The following is a 6,612-nucleotide window of genomic DNA, read 5'->3' as shown; positions in this document are numbered from 1 at the left end:
GTGAGATTCAGTCACTTAACGAACATAATAAGAATATATATATATAACTAAGTCAGTGGCTTGACACTATGGGAAAAATTGATAATAATAAATGAGACATGTACAGATTCTAAATAATTTAATTCGGGAATAGTGTAAGGTCACACTCCTTGCTATCGACAAACCCTCAGGTCAAACTATACATATATTTCACTTATTTGTACGCCATTGTATATGAATTGCATTATTGAATTGAATAAATTAAATATTTTTTTTTTTGGTATCTCCTGGGATTGAACTGTCAACTGAGATATTTTACTGACACGCCAAATGCGATGTTTATTCATAACAGAGCATCATACGGTAAGTACGATGAGTGTACAATGGTAGAAACACGAATTTAATTGCTTTGCTCCAACACTAGTCCACTACTATATTGCACAAAGAGTTTATCCTATGGGGGTAAGAAAGTGCGCTCATTTGTGACTCGTGGCCGAATCCACACATATGTGGTAACAATAAATATATCATTGTAATGTGACAACGCATATGAGTGAAGGAAACATCACGGGACAGAGGAGTGATGTGGGGCATAGCCCAATCCTCCCTGTTGTCCTGTGATGTTAGATACTTTAAATTTGAAACAACATATATTTTCTCTTCAACAAATCATTCTCTTATATCCACCATCTGTTTACGCCGCCACCCAGAAGCCAGAACCACACATGCTTTTCGATTTCACTGCTTGAAAAAGGCTAAACCCTCTCAAAACACACTGAAACCTTTAGGCCAGCTGTTTTCAATTGCAGTGAAGAATTATGGTCAATAACACACACCATTAATGCATAAATAATCACCAGCTGCAATGCGGTCGCTAATAGGCTACTCACTGCCAATCTCTTGGACGGTGTATAATGCTGAATTGTTTCCCAACATAACAATCAATGCGAAGATACTTACTAGATTGTTCCTGATTGGCTATCCATCAGACTAATCAAACTGCAGCTTGTTGACGTTATTTTGTATGCATCAAATTCTTCCTTGTTTGCGTTTTTCGACCCAACTGAAACATACACCTGTATTCGACATCGAGATACCCATACGACATATAATAAATTGCTTTATTTCGAGTGTGTTCATATTATTAGGTTCTCCTGATTAATTCTCGTCTTCTAGCATTGTGCATACTAGCATAGACAATATAGAAGAGGGATACAAACACAGGTAAATGTATTCATGTATTTATATACACGTTTAACGCTTCTATTGTCTTGTCTAACATTACAATAGAACACGAAGTAAATCATGTGCGTTTTAAGAGCGCTGACATTAAATATATTCCAAACAACACCACAGCAATTACATTTCTTTTAATAGTTATATCGCCCTGCGATATAGTATACCATAAACGTATCATAATGCTCAAATATAGAACTATAGGAGTCCATATACTGTATATTGCTTTATATTACCAGGGCTTTATTTTACCTATGCGACGCGTCGAATCTGTATATAGATTAGTTCCCTAAATCTCGTTCGCTAATATATGAATGTATTTTGTGCAGTCAAAATGGCCGTCTTTATGTCATTTCGAACAACTGTACCATCACAAGAATACAATCGTAATTGAGCCCATTCCTCGGTCGAACTATTTCTTGAGTTATTACAATTTGTAATAATGAAGATGGAAAGTCAAAATAAAATTAGGAAATTGCTCGTAACGAAGCAAGAGAGCTCCCCTTTTAAGATGTCAGGAGTGTTCATTTGCATCGTAACTAGTATGTCCATAACATCCAACCCGCGCTTTCCTATTGTCTGCTGTTATGTATATCACTGTTGCCTTGACAGCAGGTAAATGAAAAAAATATTATGTATGTATCTGATACTGGGAGGACTAGAAAAAAGTAAAATTCTTCGATTTATATATTCTTTTTGTAATAAATGTGATTATAACATAACATTCCTGGTTGACACTGAAGCGAAATCACAAATCTGTTAGACTGATTTCACGCCTACGACGGAACGTTATATCGCAGCATCTATACGTAATCTGTTTGATGTGATAACTGATTACGCCCAGGGTAAGGATACGCCAACAGATCTATAAGCGGATGCTGACTAACCTGTCAATAGTAAACGATAATTTGAATCGAGGCATTATGGTGTCAAATGACGTTTTCCTCATTTCCCATCATAGCTACAAGCGTGTAATATACTGTAAATCGCTTTCGTATATAAAAGGTTATCATACTTTGATCCACAAATGAGACTAACAGTTTTGGATTATAACATTAAACATTAAATTATGCATATTCAATTCTCAACGCTCGTAACGTCTCATCTTTAGCTAATAGAACATAGTCAAATAAACCTGTCAAGATGAAAACTTATTCCAACATACATTAAACGTGTAATCGACATTGTATGTTACAGTCACTGACAGTTCAGGAAAATACTCACTCCCATCTAACATTTAATGGTTATTGAAAAAATGAATCTAAAATGAATCACATTGCACAAACGAAACAACTGTTCATTAACAACTACATTGGCTTATTTAAATATTGTATTACATTTCTGAATCAACTTTGAAAACCAAATACAGAATGATCGAAGAGTTAATATGCTATATATGTAATCAATCCGACCGATAACTCTAGTCCTTGTGTAAATTTCACACTGTCTACGAATAGTTATTTATGTAATCTTCTGCCTATCACTGGCGCCTACTCGCTTAATAGTAGTTCACGTTTTCTCACTAAAATACCAACACGAGCCGCAAGCCATAAATCAAGGATCATTTTAAGTTTGTGAAGTAAAGTTGTTTACATTACTGCTAATTTAAATAATTCCTCAAAAGATTTTCTTTCTATAGATATTAATACATTATTATTGTCAACTTAATTTATAGCAATAGCCGCGAGCGACAGTTGCAGGCGTCAAGGAAACGCTAAACAGCAATTGTAACAACGTTTCAAAGCATGACTTTATGTCTTCGACTTAATCGTTGTAAGCAAGTGTTTTATTTCAAAACGTGAAGATGGCGTAGAACCATCGAAAGTTGAGCTCGGTGTATCAATTCTGATTTCCTTCTGATAAATACGTTGTCCCAATCTAACTAGCAGTGAGTGCGTCCGTCAATATCGCTTACGTTAATAAATATGGTGTGATGCATTGCCATTTGAATACATTTATATTCCTTCCCGTAAAGCATAGAGGCATTTGTCTATGTCGCACTCTTCTTATTCTGAAACATGCTTGCCCGAAAACGAAAGTGAAATGAAAACCGTTCATTTCAAAATTGTCAATCACATTTCACTTTCTTCAGTTAATAGCATTCTCGCCAACTTTTAATGAACAGCTGGTGCAACGTATTATTACATGTACTAGAGTATGTAATAATTTAAAATTCCCATATACAAACGAGGTTACTTCCATAGGAATGCCGGAATCCAAAATGTTTAGAATCAGCGAACATCTTTGTGTGGAGTCCGGTCAAACTCTGGTGGAAGCCATGTTTGTTTTTATTATTACAGGACGCTTACACACGTAATCATTCCATATTTGGAATTTGCATTACCTAATATGGTAGGATGAAAATGACCCGTGAAATACCGCAAAATTACGGCACGCTGTAACTTATGGTGTTACGGTGACAGATGTATGATAGTATTATATATTATTTGATACACTTGTTGAAATCACTTTTTATGTAAATTTCTAAATACAGTACATAAAATTGATGTAACGCATTGATGAACACGTACCCTTTATTATTGCATTGGATAATTTGTGTACGTGCTCGTGTAATACAGTCAGAGAGATTAATTCAAAATCTCAATATTGGAGTGGTTGTAATGAGATGAATCTGGCATTGTACTATTGTTAAGAATGTAATTCACTTGTATATGCAGTCAATGTAATTATTCGACTTGACGAAATATGACACTCAATACTTCAATGTGTTTTTATTTTCAATTTAGATTGGAGTTTCCTACTTTTTACTAAATTGCATGATGATGTTCTGACTTTTGTGTTGACGATTATGATGACTTACACGATTTGAAGTTTAATTTAATACTATCACAAATGCCACATAATCCACTACTGTTATGTGGTACAATGGTGATGATTTTTACCAGCACTTTCCCGTGGTAATAACTGTCAATCTGCAAATATAAAATGGCGAGGTATAAGGTTAAAATTCATATTGAGGTCATGTCAAAAGACAACGTAAAATTCACATGTGTATGTTTCTAATTGATAGAATTATTCATAAACTGATTATTTTTGCCACTGTGAAACATTTCTCAGGGTCAGAATTTGGCGAGTCTCTTAAAATAGAAACCTAATTTGCGTTACATGATTTAGAACTATAATCGCATATGTGTGATGCACATTTTTTAACTTGTATTTTTGAAGAAATAATATTTTATTTATGTGGCGTGGTCTTCTGGGACAAATATGTTGGCGAAAGCTCAGCACAAGACTTGGAACAAAAAGCATGTACAACAAATTCGTCACCATATGCAAATACATGCATCATCAAAAATGTGTTGTACCATTCTAATCCACCGATCATATTGCTTAGTATGTTATATTATATAAAGAGACAAAAGAGACAGCGACATTTGAAGTACATATACTGTATAATGCACTTCATGCAATTTCCGTGATAAGCGCATACTCGTGCGAGCACAGCTGTTTCTTAATTCCGTTATATTACATCTTTATACTACATATCTTTCACGAAACGTTTAAGCACTAAATTGGCTTTAAAATGTAAGGATGGTTTTACGACTCTCATTTGATGTAAATTCCAATCTTGTTTTGGTTGTATGTCGTTCCTTGGGTTTGTAATCTTTATTCTTTCTTCTGTCTTCATGTATCTGGTTTGTGTATCTCAAAACATGGCATACGATAGTCTGTTCTTTGTATTCGTGTATTATATCCTTCGTTAATGAACTATTTCTGTATTGCATTTCTGCTGACTTTATGAAATATATTATAATATTCTTAGTTGTACTGTTTATGACCACTGACTGGCAAATACATACATTGTGCAACATTTTGTTTTCTCCCAGGGTGCTTTAGTCGAGTCAAAATTTGATACACAGCCAATTCAGTGCACGTACCTAGTTTGTGGGAACAAATGCGCTGTGAAATAATCTTTATTTCCGCCACACAGCATACCCAACAAAGTGAAACCATGGATGGTAGCACAGTTCTAGTGGTGTTGCATCGGTTTTGTCGTGATTTCGTAAGTTGGACGCGAATAGAGACAAATGCCCTCTAAGATCTCGTCAGGAGGGATGGGGTCACGAGACTTTACCACTCAAATATTGTGTTATTCCAGAAGACAATATGGCCGCTGAGAATGGATGAGAATGGATGGGGAATGGCGACAACAAGTCCCTGTGGCAGTATTTTACAATAATTTAAACATGACGTCACCATTACGTGCAATATTGGTCGGACTAAATCAAATACAAATTAAACAAAATTATTAAATATGTCCAAAGTACAGTGAACAATGACAACATCATTTAATAGAAACAAAAAAATTGCCACTGACGAATGCTATCAATCGCTTTTGTATATACCATATCCATAACTAGCCCAACATATTATTAAACTTTTGAACGAACTGATAACACATTCATATAGGTCGACGATACTGCAATAATTTCAACAAAGCTGTTGTTGGGAGCCATGTTGTATGCTATCTAGTAATTCAATAATTGTAAAATAAGATGGATGAAAATGCACAAAAAAGAAATACGTAATTATCATTGGATAATCAAAATTATTATCAGCTAACTGTAATATCTTTGTGTTGCACGCAATTGGATATTTTAGGAAATATGTGCAAAAACTTCTAATTTATCTATCAGCAAAGTAATAATTGGAAAAGAGTTCCCGTCGACTTCGGTTTGTACTACTCCATGCCTTGTATGTCAGACATGTGGACATCAGTAGTCGACATGCATGAGTACATTTAATGAAAAATGCTGGGAGACATATACTGACTTGTATACAGTATTTCCAAGAACATACACATTGGCGGATCATTAACATTATTTTTTTTAATCTTGCCGTAGGTATTTTTTTTTTATAAACGCGCTCTTACAATCTCAGATAAGGCTTATGCAGTAAATGTCAACAATTATAACGCGACTATCTTCATTTATTTTGTCTGCAAATGGATATACATAATCTGAGATTCGCTGTGAGGATGATAATGATACTGATTTTCACGTTTAACGGTAAGGTGCCACTGTACAGCCCGCATTTAAATGTCAAAGTTTAAATTCGTTGTGTAGTTCGCATGGAGACATTTTAATAACAAACGTTTCATGGTGCACAGATTCACAGTCAATTGTATCAAGTTCTATTATGGTTAAAATATCCCATAAAACCAAGGAAAAATTAAAAAAAAACAACGAATACTTTATAATGTCATATAACTCCATACTACGAGTATTTTCTGACTTGCATATCTAACAACTCGCTGATTTCATTGTATTTAACCAGTTTGAAATTTCGGCCCACGTACTGCGCATGCGTTCTACTTATCAACTAACGTCAATGAAACAGTGACTCAGTAATCTCATCACAAACCAAACGAAAGAC

The sequence above is a fragment of the Saccoglossus kowalevskii genome, chromosome 1 (genome assembly GCF_978046115.1).
Source record: "Saccoglossus kowalevskii chromosome 1, keSacKowa6.1, whole genome shotgun sequence".
Lineage (NCBI taxonomy): Eukaryota > Metazoa > Hemichordata > Enteropneusta > Harrimaniidae > Saccoglossus > Saccoglossus kowalevskii.
The sequence above is the reverse complement of the archived record's forward strand: the minus strand, read 5'-3'. Positions refer to the sequence as shown.